This window comes from Callorhinus ursinus, unplaced genomic scaffold, assembly GCF_003265705.2.
Source record: "Callorhinus ursinus isolate GAN/ISIS: 27379988/994484 unplaced genomic scaffold, GSC_fseal_2.0 scaffold1, whole genome shotgun sequence".
In the NCBI taxonomy this organism is placed as follows: Eukaryota; Metazoa; Chordata; class Mammalia; order Carnivora; family Otariidae; genus Callorhinus; species Callorhinus ursinus.
In genome coordinates this window covers 78,490,061-78,505,931 of record NW_027397063.1, presented here as the reverse complement: position 1 = coordinate 78,505,931, position 15,871 = coordinate 78,490,061, and positions in this window count along the sequence as shown.

Here is a 15,871-nt window from a genome sequence, read left to right as displayed (position 1 = left end):
ATTCTAAATACAGTGCATCATTTTTTGGCACAGTGGATGGGAGTTAATTATTCAGAGCTGATAATGTGATAGTATTTACTCAGGAATTTAAATGAGGAAGGCCCCATTCCTTTTATCTCCTCTCTCTTTTCTAGCTAAAGTTTCCTTGAGCAAAACTTGGATTCACAGATATCCCCATAGCTTTGAACTTACAGCAATTGTTGTTAATTGTAAGGATGAGGTAAAATGACCTTCACATTTTCTATTCATAAAAAGAATGACCTGAAATGCAGTGGAAATGAAATGGCTTTTGTTCTTTCTTTTCTTTTTTCTTTTCTTTTTTTAAAACTGTGAACTGCTATATCGAAATCGAGCATAGAGGTAAATATAACAATCTGTGGTTGCTTTATTTTGGACATTCATGACCTGAATTAAGCATAACTATGGTTCTACCTGTACTTTCAAACTCATTTTCATTTAGTGGGGAAATATTAACCGCATCTGACTTTACAAGTCTGTAATGAATTTATGCTTGGTTGGTAGTGGTTAAAAGAGACTAAAGCCTGTATTCTAAAAAGAATTTTATTTGGGAATATTTACATCAGCTTTTCACAAAGTAATGTGATTAGCTGAAGTCTACATTTGCCCAAATAATGGAGTATCTAATGGCAGTTCATTTGGTTATCAGTAATTTTGCTGTAGAATATCATCCTGCATGGCAATTATGGCAGTGATAGCTAAGGAAGCAAAGCTATGCACATTTTCAGTCAAGAAATCTATGTGTGAGCAATCTGAAAAATCCATCACTGTATAACTGCTAAATTAATAACACTTTAAATGATTTTAAGGCTTCGTTGTGGTTTCAAAGAACAGTGAGCTCAGGTTAGCTCAGGAATGAACATTTAATATAAAATCAAAGGTGGACTTTTTCTCTCAAAACTTATTTTATTCAGAATTGCAATGATGTAAAACAGATAACAAATAAAATACAAGTCAAAGAGGAATATTTCTTTTATTTGTTTATTTTTTATTATTATTTTTAACATATAATATATTATTTGTTTCAGGGGTACAGGTCTGTGATTCATCAGTCTTACACAATTCACAGCGCTCACCATAGCACATACCCTCCCCAGTGTCCATCACCCAGCCAGCCCATCCCTCCCACCCCCTCCACTCCAGCAACCCTCAGTTTGTTTCCTAAGGTTGAGTCTCTTATGGTTTGTCTCCCTCTCTGGTTTTGTCTTGTTTCATTTTTCCCTCCCTTCCCCTATGAAAGATAAGTATCATATGATCTCACTGATATGAGGAATATTTTATTTGTTTTATTTGTTTCTTTACCTGGATAGAGGAAAAGGTGGGTGAGAGCTGCCAAGGAACAGATGTAGAAAAAACCTGGAAGAGGAGTATCTTCAAATATTACACACACATGTTTCACATTGTCCCTGGGGAAATTGACATAGCCCAATAAAAAGTAACAGTAACATCATGTTCTATATTTTGCAATTTTGTTACTCGTTATTAAGTGAAAAGGAACAAAGTTCTTTTCATTTCTCACTTCTTTTTTTTTCCTTCAAGATTGCATCTTTATGCTAAATTCCTCAGACTTCACTGAAGAAAAAAACATGTTAGTGAGAGGATTATGTTCCCATTCAACCCTAATTATTTTAAACCGAAAAGTCCAAATCAAACAATGAAGCTTTTCTAAATCTGAAAACGTTTCCAATCTGAAGATCTAAAGGCCCTAATAGTTTATAAACTCTGACTGCATAATTTAGGCAGGATGGTAAACACAGCTTCGAGAAATTTTAAGCCATGCTTTCTAGACAGCATTAGCTTTTCTCCTCACTAGATGAAATCTTATAATACCTTACTGAATTGCTCCATTGTATTTAAACAAACAAAAAAACCGTACAGATTTAGCAAATGTTAAAAAGGACATTAATGTCACTGTACTTAAGAAAAGGCAATTCACTACTTAAGAGAAAGTTATACATGGGACAACCATCTAATTCTTGTGGACATATATTTTGTTAATTAACACAAGTGAAAGTTTGCTTTGCAAACATCGAATGAGTGGGGTGGTATTCCTATCAGAGTAATCCTGGGAAGGAGGTACTCTGATGCCTGCTATAATTTGTATGCTTTTTTTTTTTTTTCAATGCCTTACATTTAATCACTTTTTGTCTATTTAGCTTCGGTGTAGGCCATTCATCATTGTACCAAATATTCCTCCTCTACAGGAGGGATGGGCTCTGCAAAGTCAGTCCTCTGGGGTTCATTAGCAGATGTCAGAACGATTGAGAGGGAGGAGGGCAGAACCACTCCTTCTCATGCACAGGCATGGTGATGTTGCCCAGCTGTAGTCCACCCAGACATCAGAGCAGACACACCAGTTCCCAGCTGAGTGTTTCCAGGGTCAGAGCCAGCAGACATATAAAAGAGAAATACTTATTACCCATCCAGTCCTTAGGGACTGATTCCATATTTACATGCACAGCAATCTCAAGCAATTATATTGTTTTGATTCATTCTCAGGGTACTTTTTAATGTTACTTAGGGGTCCTGAGAGCCTGTTTAAATACTTACAGATTTTTCAGTTCCATTTGCCTTCCATGATTTTTCAGGATTTGTTTTCAATTAGTTTGGAGAGTGAAAATCTAGTTTGAAATTTATGCAAGTTTGAAGAGACCACTCAGCTATTTACTGCCAAAGCATATATTGTTTAAAACCACAAGATAAAAGTGCTTATTGGAAGAAGTACTTTTAAATAAATAGATTATTTTCAATATATGACTAAAACTACTTGGATTAATGTTTTTGAGGTAATTCAGTGTTCATTCTAGTCTTGATAATTCTCTGCTCTACCCTGAAGAATACTTTCTTTTTTTGCAGTTAGACCAAATAAAGACATAATAAAAATTGTTACTATTATTTAATAGGTACTGCATATATATTACTTAATTTAATTCTAATAACAAGTATATTACACAGCTTTCTATCCCTATTTCACAGGTCAAGAAACTGAGTCTCAAAGAAATATGTGATGGAAGTCTATCTGGGTCTAAAGCCTGGGCTTCTAATGAATCCACACCATGTTTGAATACAAAGAAATATCCTGCCATTCATTGGAACCACTCTGTCCTTTCCTCTGTGAACTCTCTTCATGCCTGGTGACAGGTATGGCACTTTGGCTTTCTTTTTCAGTTTGCTCCTTAAATTGGTGGCAATACCACATAGCAAGTAAGGTCACGATGCTTGGAGTTTGGCTGAACTTGGGTTTGAATTCTAGCAATGATTTCATGAATATGAAACCAGAAGCACAGGCAACAAAAGCAAAGATAGACACATGGTACCACATTAAATTAAAAAGCTTCTGTACAGCAAAGAAAACAATCAACAGAGTGAAAAGGCAACTTACAGAATGGGAGAAAATATTTGCAAACCATATATCTAACAAAGGATTAATCTCCAAAATATATAAGAAACTCCTACAAACTCAACAGCAAAAAAATAATGACCCCATTTAAAAAAAGCTAAGAACTTGAATTAGACATTTCTCCAAAGAAAACATACATATAGTCAACAGGTATAGGAAAAATTGCTGAATGTCACTAATTAAGAAGTGAATGGGAATATTAAAATAATTAAGGCAAAATAAAGCTATAAAAGAAGGAAAATAGCAAAGAGCAGATGCACAAATAGAAAACAACAAAATGGCAGGCTTAAACCAATCATAGCAAAAATTATATTAAATGGAAATAGACTAGGTGCTCTTCTGGAATGGCTGAGTAGCTCCTACAAGGTGGTAACCTCTCATAGATAACCACTACAAGGTCTAGACAAAATTCTATACAAACAAACAAACAAAACAAACCCAAAACAGTGCTTAAAAGCAATGAAGAACTAATAACAAAAGCAGTCAGACTCTGGAGGCAAATAGACACCTGAGAAAGGCAACAGCACAGGGTGACTTACTGGACTTTAAATCTTTTATCTTGAAAGCAGGTGAAATTTGGCACACATGGAGTGACTCAATCTTAGTTAAAAAACGCATAGATTTTCTAAACTGAAGACCTAAAGGATAGAGTCTGGGGAAATCCCAGCTGCTTAAAAGAAAGTATGCATTCTGGGGCACCTGGGTGGCTCAGTCCATTAGGCATCCAACTCTTGATTTCAGCTCAGTCATAATCTCAGGGTCATAAGATCAAGCCCCACGTCAGGCTCCACACTCTGTGGGGCGTCTGCTTGAGATTTTCTCCCTCCCTCTCCCCTGGCCCCTCCCCCTCATGCATGCACTATCTCTCTTTCTCTCTATAATAAAAAACAAATAAATCTTTAAAAAAAAGTGTGCATTCTGATAAGGAGAGTCAGACACTAGGAGTGCTAACTTTGTGTAAACTCTGCCCAAATCTCTGATTTACCTCTGAAATATGCATGTGTGGGACAGACTCCAGTTAAGGGGGGAGGGGGAGAAAAGCAAAAAAACAAAAACAAACAAAACAAAAAAACTGAACTAAGGTTTGAGATGCTATCAAGATTGTTTGGAGTGTAAGACCAAGTTGAAATGTCCAGAATCCATATTATCTACACTATGACATTCAAAATGTCCAAGACACAATCAATTTTACTCATTTAATAAGAATGAAGAAAAACATACCCATTTCTAAGACAAAACAGCAATCAAAGGAAACAGACCCTGAGAGGATTCAGCTCTTGGAATTAAATACATGAATTTCAAAGCACTACTATAATTAACATCAGGCTGTTTAAAAAAATGCTCAAGTGAATGAAAAGAAGACATCTTTTTTTTTCCGGAAAAAGTATATAAAAAAGATCCAACTGAAAATTGTAGAACTGAAAAATACAATATGCTAAAAAAAATGTTCACTGGATAGGATGATCAGTAAAAAAGAGATGACAGAGTAAAGAGACACTGAACTTGAAAACAGATAAATAGAAATTACATATTTTGAAGCCTAGAGAAAAAAAACATGTGAAGAACAGACCTTCGCAGACCTCTGGAACAGTATCAAAAGACTAACAAGTGGAACTGGAATTCCAGAAGCAGAAGAGAGTGAGAGGGGGACAGAGAAAATATTTGATGAAATAATGGCTAAAAAATCCCAAATTTTGTAAAAGAGATAGTTTATAAATTCAAGAAAACTAGCAGACCCTAACCAGGACAAATACAAAGAAAAGCATGACTAGAAACTTCACAGTCAAGCTTCTAAAAACCCAATATAAAGAGGCAATTTTGAAGTAGCTAAAGAAAAATGACATAATAGAGGGAGCAATAATTGGACAAATAAAGACCAGAAGACAGTGGGGAAACATCTTTAAAGCGCTAAAAGAAGAAAAAAGAAAGAAAGAAAAGCCCAAAAAACACCTGCCCTCCCAAATTCTATATCCTACAAAATACCTATCAAGAAAGAAAGAGAAAAAGACATTTCCATGGGGTCAAAAACTTTTAAAAATTATCCTCAGTAGACCTACACTACAAAAAAATGATAAAGGAAATTCTTCATTATGAAATGATATACAGTTGACCTTTAAACAACACAGGTTTGTATTGCTTGCATCTACTTAAACACAGATTTTTTCTTTTCTTTCTCCCCCTCCTCCCCAGCCCTGGAAAAAGCTTTCTTGTTTCCATTTGATTTGGGCTCCAGGGTGGTTAAAAATTTGCCACATGGCGGCGGGCAAAGACGAAGCAGAAGTCCTGATGCCAGGGGGATGCCAGGGGGCCCCTCAAAGGCGGCCGGGCTCTGGGGTCTCCCGGCCTTGCTCGAGGGTGAGCCTTCCCAAGAGATACTCGTCCAGCCCAGCCTAGCCTCACGGTCAGCTAGCCTGCAGCGGTCAGTCAGGTGGTCGCCCATCTTGACCAGTTTCACCTCCTCATCTGGGAAGTGGTTCTCCGGGAAGTCACTGCGTCTGCGCAGGCAGAGCCCGGGGCGTGCAGATATAAAAGGGCCTGGTTCTGGCTCTTCTCCAGAAGGAGGGGAGGTTTCATGGCGTTTGGGGTTTCCCCCTCACCCCCTCTTATGCTGGGTCAGCTTCTGGGCGTCCTCGAAAAGGGCGCCGCCGCTGCTCTGGTTTTGCATCTTCAATCGCCTGGGGCTCTCCTGCTTCTTCTCGGCCGACTCCTCTGAGAAAATCGCTTCTAAGGTTGTGACTGGAAAAAATGTTGGAGGGTGGTGGGAGGCTGGAAGAAGTGGCATCTCCGGTTCTGTTCCATCTGAACATTGTCGAAGCAAAAGGCAAATCCAAGGGGACCACTGGGCATACTGCTTACATGTAGATTTTTTTATGGTACTGTAAATGTATTTTCTCTTCCTTATGATTTTCTTAATATTTTCTTTTCTCCAGTTTATTGTAAGAATGCAGTATATTAACACATATACAAAATATGTGTACGTAAAGTAAACAAGGTATGTGTTAATGGGCTGTTTATGTTACAGATAACTTCTAATCAACAGTAGGCAATTAGTAGTTAAGCTTTTGGGTAGTCAAAACTTATACATGATTTTCCACTGCCCCAGGGGTGTTTGGGTTGTTCAAGGGTCAAATGTAATACCACTTGAAAACTCAGATCTTCAGGAAAGAATTGAGATTGTCAAAACTGATAAATATCTAGGCAAATTTAGAAGACTATTTCTTTTTATCTTAACTTCTAAAATACTTAGGACTAATTAAATTCAAATTATAACATGTGGGTTATATAATGGTGTAGCCCTAATGCCTATGACAACTATAGTGTAAGGGAATGTGGAGAGGAAAATGGATCTATAACATTGCAAGGTTTATATATTTTTCAAGAACTATTACAATATTTATTCTAAGTAGACTGAAAAGTCAAGTACACATATTACAATTCCTAGAACACTCACTAAAATTAATGCAAAAAGATATAACTAAACAGTCAGTAGATAAAACTACTTTACAAACATGTGACTAAGCTAAATATTCCAATTATAGGATGAAGATTATCAAAGAAGCTTTTTTTTTTTAAGGAACATGCACATACTAGTTTTAAGAAAGGTAGAGTAGCTGTAGTAATATATTAGAGAAAATAGATTTCAGGGAAAGGAGTATTACTAGAGGTAGGGAGGAACATTTCATAATGATAAAAAGAACAATTTTTCAAGAAGAATAATAAGTGTGCATGTACCTAGTAGCAGAATTTTAAAATGGTTGGGGCAAATATTAACAGAAAATAAAGGAAGAACAGATGTATGTACAGTTACAGTATGATATTTCAAAACTCCTCTCTCAGCAAATGATAGAACTAGTTCAGAGCAAATCAGTAAGAACATAAACAACTTGAAAAACTTTATTAACCAACCTGATGGAATTGACAGTTATAGAGCACTACATCTAACGACCTAAAGAATAATAATTCCTTTCAAACATATGCACACAGAACATTCACCAACATAGGACATATCCTGAGCCATTTAAAAAGTCTCAGTTTCAAAGATTTAAATTATACCTAGTATATTTTCTTACCACTGTGGAATTAAAGTAGAAATCAATAAAAAATGACATCTAGGGGGGCCTGGGTGGCTCAGGCATTAAGCGTCTGCTTTTGGCTCAGGTCATGATCCCAGGGTCCTGGGATCGAGACCCACATCAGGCTCCCTGCTCTGGGGGAAGCCTGCTTCTCCCTCTCCCGCTCTCACTGGTGTCTTCCCTCTCTCACTGTCTCTCTCTCTCTCTCTCTCTCTCTCTCTCAAATAAATAAATAAAATCTTTTAAAAAATGACATCTAGAAAAGCCTCAAATATTTAGAAATTAAGCAATTCCTAAGAAACCTATGAGTTAAAGAATTAACAACATACAAAATATTCAAAGGTGAATGATAATGACAAAAATTATGATTTGTGGAAGGTAGTTAAAACAGTGCTTAGAGGGAAATTTATAGCTCTATGTGTTTAGTTTGGGGGGAAAAAAAAAACAAGGTTTAAAAATCAATCATCTATCCTTCCAATGCGAGAAGTTAAAAAAAAGCAAAAGGATTGTTACAATTGATATTCTCTCTATGTTCACCAAGAAAAAAGAGTACACGATGGCCAATGTCAGTAATGAAAATAATGATGCTAGTAATAAATCTTATACATATTAAAAGGATAAAAAGAAATACTAAAAACATTTATGTCAATAAGCTCAGCAATTTTGATGAAATGGACAAATTCCTTGGTGGGGGGGAACAAATTGATAAAAGAAAAAAATAGAATTCGAGGGGCACCTGGGTGGCTCAGTCGTTAAGCGTCTGCCTTCAGCTCAGGTCATGGTCCCAGGGTCCTGGGATTGAGCCCCGCATCAGGCTCCCTGCTCGGTGGGAAGCCTTCTCCCTCTCCCACTCCCCCCGCTTGTGTTCCTGCTCTTGCTAACTCTCTCTCTGTCAAATAAATAAATAAAATCTTTAAAAAAAATAGAATTCGAATAGCCTAGTATCTATTAATAAAATATAATTAGTAATTAAAAGTAATCCCCCAAAGAAAGTTCCAGGCCCACATTGCTTCACTTGTGAATTCTATCAAAAATTTAAGCAACAGGGGCGCCTGGGTGGCTCGGGTCTTGATCCCAGGGTCCTAGGATCGAGCTCCGCCTCGGGCTCCCTGCTCAGCAGAGAGCCCGCTTCTCCCTTTCCCTCTGCCTGCCGCTCTGCCTACTTGTGCTATCTGTCAAATAAATAAATTAAAAAATCTTTAAAAAAAATTTAAGCAACAAATAATACATATCCTATATAAACTCATTTACAAAATAGAAAGGAACACTACAGCTCATTTAGTAGTCATCATTAGCCCAATATCTAACACAGAAAAAATCACTACAATAAAATATATCTACAGGATGAAATCCCTCATAAGCAAAATTCTTTAACAAAACAGCACCAGTATACACACAACACACACACACATGCCCGCGAACACAGCAGTGAGGTTTATCCCATTTCTGCAGTTTCAGCATTCAAAAGTCAGTGTAATTCACAGCTCTAACAAAACAGTTCAGAACAATCTAGAAGATAGATAAACACCAAAATAAATGCACAGAAAACATTTGACAAAACCCAAAACTCATTTGGATCAAAACTCTCTTTAAACTAGGAAAAGAAAAATACTTTATTTTGATGAAGATCATCTAAGAAAAACCTATAGCTAGCATCATACCTAATGATGAATGACTGAACACTTTTCCGGAGCTTAAGGCCAGCATATCTGCTTTATCATTTCTATTCTACTTTGTAATTTAAATTGTAACCAGTGATAAAAACTAAGATTAAAAAAAAAGAAGTCATGTAGATTGGAAGGAGAAGTAAAGCTGTCTTTATTTACAGACAATATGATAGTACATAGAGAAATTTTAAGCAGTTCACCAAGCAGCTACTTGAATAAGTGAATTAGGCAAAATAATATGATACAAGGTCAGTTTATTTCTGTATGGTAGCACTCAATGAATGGAAATGATTAACAAATACGATTTACATTAGCGTTAGAAAACAAAAGCTACTTAAGATAAACTTAACATTAAAGTAAGTACAAAGCTTGTATACCGAAAACAGCAAAACACTACTGAGAGAAATTAAAGAACACTTAAATAAATAGCGATATATCATGCTTATGTGTTTTGGAAAGTTCAGAACTGTTAAGATGTCAATTCTCAAATTGAACTATAGTTTCAATGCAGTCTTAACCAAAATTTCATCCAATTTTTTTAAGATATAAACTGACAAATTATTTCTAAAATTTATGTTGAAATGTGAGGACTTAGAATTTTAAAAAATCTTGACAAAGGAAATAGCAATAAAGTTTAAGTACTTACAAAGGATTTGAAGACTTCTAAAAAAGCTAAAATGATAGTATGCTTTTGACATAAGAATATATCAATGGAGTAGGATAGAATCCAAAAATAAACTCATACTTTAATTATGAAGATTCAGCTAAGACTCCAAATTATTCCAATGGGGAAAGAAGTGCCTTTTCAATAAATGGTGCTGGAACAATAGGATCATGATATGGGGGAAAAACCTTGTCTCATGACTCACTTCATATATAAAATTTAACTTGAGATGATCTAACTACCAAACATAAAAGCTAATAGTATAAGGTTTCCAGAAGAAAATATTGAATAGTATTTCCAATACCTTTTGATACACAAATATTTCTCAGGACATAAAAAGTCCGGACATAATTATAAAAAAATTATTAAAATGCACATTATCAAAATTGAACACTTCTTATCAAAAGACAGTATTCAGTAAGTGTATAGATAAGCCACAGACTGGCAAAAAACATTTGCAGTGCATATATCTGACAAAGAACTTATATCCAGAATATACCCCAAACTCCTACAATTCAATAAAAATAAAGACAACCAGTCTGATCAAAATATAAACAAAATGTATGTGGTTGGCTGCCTCCATGAAAGGATGATGAATTTATTGACTGGAAGGACACTGGGATTTTTCTGGGGTGTTAAAATGTCCTATACCTTGATCTAGGTGTGGATTACATGGGTATATGCTATTGTCAGAACTCATCAAATGATGCATTTAAGATCTAGGACCCTCTCTTTTTGTAAATTACACATGAAAAAAAAACAAGGTGTTACTTTAATTTCCAAATTTGCTACAACACCAATCTGGTAATGATTTCCTCTTTTGTATCATGTAAGTTAATAATCACAGGTCGAATAATTTATTTTAATAAAAAGGGAGTGCATTTAAAAAGATCATCACTGTTACAATATGTGCTTAAATCTAGAAAGCCTATTTGCTGGAGGTTGTATGGGAAACCAAGCTATCATCTGAGCTCAGGTTATGGTAAATACTGTTTTGCTGTGGTTAATAGAAGTGTTTACTTCTCATTCAAAAAGTAAAAAATATATACCCATTAATCTTTCACTTGCTAATACAATAATAAAATAAGATTTTAAGAATGAAAAATGATTCTTCAGGCAACATGATAGAGCAAAAAGAACAATGGACCAAAGTCATGAATTTGAAACTGTGTTCTTGGCACTGCCACTTTTAACTGTGCATTGAACCCTAGAGAAGTCTCTAGCTCGCTGGCTTTCCCTTCTCTCATTTACAAAATGAAGTGATTGAACTGAATGACCTCCAAGTTCCTGCCTCCCTCCAACATTCTGTGATCTATGATCCATTGCTTGAACTATGATCATAGGTGTCCTCTGTTTTGACATTTTAATATGTCATGGCACTTATGCTTATTTTCGTTTATTATATTGCTCTTCAAAGTTCAAATTCAGGAAGCTATTTTCAGAATATCAGAAATATAAATTAATTTTAGTTGATATTTATGATCCTGTTAGCACATTATTTGTTGTTAAGGTCATATAAAGAACTAATCATTCCCACTTTGATTCCAGAGGCATAGTGTATATTACAATAACATAAATCATATTAATGTGAATGTGAGATTAATTTCAAAAAGAGACAAATTACATGCTTTGCTTAGTATTTACATATTGCATGTTATGAATTTATTTCTTATTCATGGTAATAACATTAATTACAATAAATTTGTTTTATATTCATGTAGACGTCACACACTTCTGGAATTTAACACTTATAATACATGAATAAATGGCCACTAGCCTTTTATGCTCCTATTTCAGATGTAGTTACTCAATGAATAGTCACAAAATTAATAAGCTCTGAAACCAGGAAAAAACAATCTGGTAATTGCATTTTGTTGGTTTTGTCACAATATCAAAATATATAATTGCTTACCTCTGGCATTTATTTAGTAATTTCATGTTAATTATTTATCAATAGCCAATGGCCTAACTGGAAATTACTTTGGTTTGGGTTCAGCAGTTTAAAAACTGGTTTAACAGGGCTGGATATTCAGCAAAACCAGCATTCTTATTAAAACATAGTCTGGCTTCATGTTTATGCTCCTTCACATTTCCTATTTTTGATGATATGATATAATGCAAAGGATTAAAATCAAGACACCAGAAAATGGGTTGAAATTTCATTTGTACCGCTCAAAATGGGCTTATTTTAGGCAATTTTCTCAACTTCTCTAGATGTGCAGTATGCAGGTAACGTATCAGTGTGAATTCCAGCTGTGAATATACTTAGAACTCTATAGGTAGTCAGCATTTTAATTGGATATAGATTTGCATCCCATGTCTGCAGTCTAACTCCTAGCTTCTGTTTTCTTAATCCTTTCACTTTACAATTACACTATCAGATGAAAACTCTTTTCTCTGTGTTCTCATTGATTCCCTATCCAGACTACTATGTATATCCCCGCCGTGTCATCGAGGCTCCCAGCGCCTTAACAGGGGGTCTCTTGGCTCCCGCCAAGAGGGACAAACCATCTTGTTCCCTCAGCCTCTTCCTGAAGCACTTCTGCTGCCTTCTTTGGATGATACCCTCAAAATGTCACTCTTCCTTAAGGGTATTATAACTCCAAAAAATACTGCTAAAAAAAATTCTTCCTTCTCCGGTTCTTAATATCACTTCATTGGACACTGAACTAGCTTTCTCACTGGCATCCCTTATTTTCCTGTAGCCCATCATTTGTACAGACACCTGATTCATTCCTGAGTCACTCCTTATATAATTCCCTGGCTCAGAGATCTTTATTGGCTTCTTACGGTTAACATGATAAAATCTAAGTTTATTACATGAGTTTTGAGGGCCTCTGTTAATCTGCCTTTCAAATCCTGATTTCTATATCTTCTTGCAAGACTTTAATTTTAGTCAAATTGAACTGTTGCTTGTATATCTTTCTTCTTTCTATCTTCATAGTTGTGTTCACATTGTCTCTGCCAAGAACGTATGTTTCCCCCCTAACCTCACGTGCTTAAATGATGCCCATTTGTCACATACAGACTCCAATTCCATCTCTTCCTGAAGTTTTCTTGGGTCACTGTAGGAAATGATCTTTCCAAGTGCATGTTGGTTTTATCCCTCACAACTTTCCACATGTGCCCATCTATTGAGATATATGTCTTATCTCCCCACATGTTCCTTGGTTACAGAGCCCATATATGATTTAGCTCTGACTGTCTAAAAAGATAGCTCATGGTTTACAGAAAACGGCTTCAATCAATGAATGAAAGAAAATAGCTCTGTCTTATTAAAACAAAACATTTTCCCATAAACTTTGCTGAAATGGTTATTTGCTGCAGAAAACAGAGATTTATCATATCTATAAAAGAACACCAGTAGAACTAGATTTGACAAAAAGAGTGAATTTATTATGATAGTAGAAGATTATCTCAAGTACTATAAGGACTGCAAATTAGCAGGACTCAGGGATGACTACAAACACTGGTCCACTGTGGGAAGACTGGGAAATCATTTCTTTCCATTTCTCATCTGTGATTCTTTCTGACTATCTGACATTGTTTGATTTTTGTCTCCAAAAACTGACTTTTTTGCTTTTCATCCCATATTACAGACCTTGGCTGCAGCAACTTTGAATTTTCACTTCTTCTATTAAAGAATATTTACACTGCAACTCAGATCTCTTAGTTATAATTCCCATTCCCAGGGAGGGACTCTAATGTACCTGGCATTATCAGTGCCCATCTTTAATCCTGCATCTTTGATTAGAGAGCAGAGTCACATTATCAGACTTTTCTGGAGAAACTGCCCTTTCCCCAAATACCTATGATTATCGTATATACCACAGCTCCCTTTTGCATCTAAGGATGTATGTAATCATTTGCATCTTTGGGAAAGACAAGCTTCTTGAGAAAAGTGTGGTTGGCACAGGCATCCCGTTAGGTGGCCATGCAAGTGGCCAGACTTCTAAAGCAGTCTGTAAATTATAAAATTTAATAACCTACTATTCTGTAATTTTACCTGGCTGCTAGTTCTTTAAAATTATTTTCTGAAGTACTGTTCCTTTACATTTTGTTCCAGATGCATTAATTCAGTCATTGGAGCCATTACTATTGAAAGGTTCAAGTCAGAGTTAAAGCTTTTGATAAAAACTTATGGAATCATTTTGATTGCTCGAGACTGTTTATCTTTGATATTGGCAAAAGATCACTTTTGTCACCAAACAAGTTCCCAAAATAGCCCCTCATCTTAAAATGAAGTTAGAGTCATCTAGCAAGGTGTAAAGAATCATTATTCTTCCATAGGCTAGAGGACAACTTACCTCCAACATAGAATTTCATGAGTTTGAAAGGAAGATAAATCAGTCTATTTGAAATACAAGTTATTTTGGCCATTAAATGTTCATTGGTTTGGCAGCCAGTTTCAGGCATGATTGGAAAGAATTTCTTTTAACCATTAAATCTGTCTGATCCCCTTCTCTGATCAGAAGATCAAGTGCGGCAAAGCCATGTGTCAGAGGAAGGTGGGGCAGAGGTTGAAGTGTGGGGTGTGAGGCGAGGAACTGAGGGCAAGTCTGGGAAGTCAGAGGAAGGAGAGGAAGTCTCAACTGGGATTAAGTGAAGGACTGGAATCTAAGTGGGGATTGAATATTGATAACTGAGTGGGCTGGGGATGAGGGTGAGGTAGGAATGAGGAATCTGAGAACGAGGGTCATGGAGCAAGCAAATGGGTAGTGGTCTATAGAAAAATCAAGAGTACTCATAACAGTGATTTACTCGGTTCATGCAGTCCTGCTTTGCTTAGTCAGGTTTTGTTTGTTGTGTTGTTTTGTTTTGTTTTTAATGGTCTGGAATGGTATATACAAAAGCTTATCCTCACAAGGCTCTTCTGATGTTGGTGCTTCTGTTTGAGAGGTGGTGGGACATAAAGGGTAAGAGAAGAGTTAAACAAGCACATGGGGGGAATTGGACATTAGGCCACTGACCTCTCCCTTCTGTTTCCCTAGGAGTGAAGGAAGACATATATTTGAAACCTTACTTTTAGTCCTTTTTATTATGATACACCGCAGATGATAGCTATCAATTAATTCATCTGGTGGGAAAGTTGTTAATTTAATAAAATTATAATATTCAAATTTCTGTTTCGCCCCTTATGTCAGTAGGTAATACATTCAATTGCAACAACTGAAACTCTCAAATAGGAGTTGATTTCTATAAACAAAACTTACAGTATGGACAAACCGGGACTAGTGACAGTTCTGCGGTGCCATCATTCCTCTCCACCATCCTTAGAGCGTAGGCCTTTGACTTGTGATAGCCACATGTTGGTTGAAGAATAGCTGCTGTACCTTCAGAACCTTTGTGTCTGCATTCCAAGAGGATAAAATGAGAGAGACTGAAAGTCTGGGTTTCTGATTGTCCTAAATAGAATTGAGAAGCTGTTCATTAGCAAGCAGAGAATCAAATTGGAGGAGGCAAGTTAGTGATATATGCCCTACCCTTCCCTTGATCAGTTAAATCCACACCTTTTTCATTTTTTCTTCTCTTGTTTTTTTCTTCATTAAAAGATCAAGGTGAACTATGACATGAGGTTGGTGTATGGCTTATAACCAGTCCTGGGGACTGGGAATCGACATTGCCTGGGTCAAGCAGACCTAGTCTCTACTTAATTTTTCAAAGGCAGGTAAGGTCTATTGCATTATTGATGGTTCATACAATGCCTGCAAGCCCTTTAACTTGACCCTCTGCACATTAGTCATGAAGGAGGAAGAGGGCAGAGGTGGATAGGAAGCACAGGTGTTCGGAAAAGAAATGGCCCTGTTGTGTGGTGTGACCATGCATCAAGCTGTGGCTCAGTGGGGAAACGGGAAGCTGTGGTGCTGGGGAAAGGTGAATTAGGAAAGGACTTTGTCTGGTGTGTGAAGTGGCTAGGGTTTTTCTTATAACATTGAGAACTTAGGAGGGATTTAATCAATAGAATACATGAAAAGCCAGAGGAATCCCCAAGAGGTGAGTGGGATGATGACAAAGAGCACTCACATTTTTTTCTTCCTTTTTTTTTTTT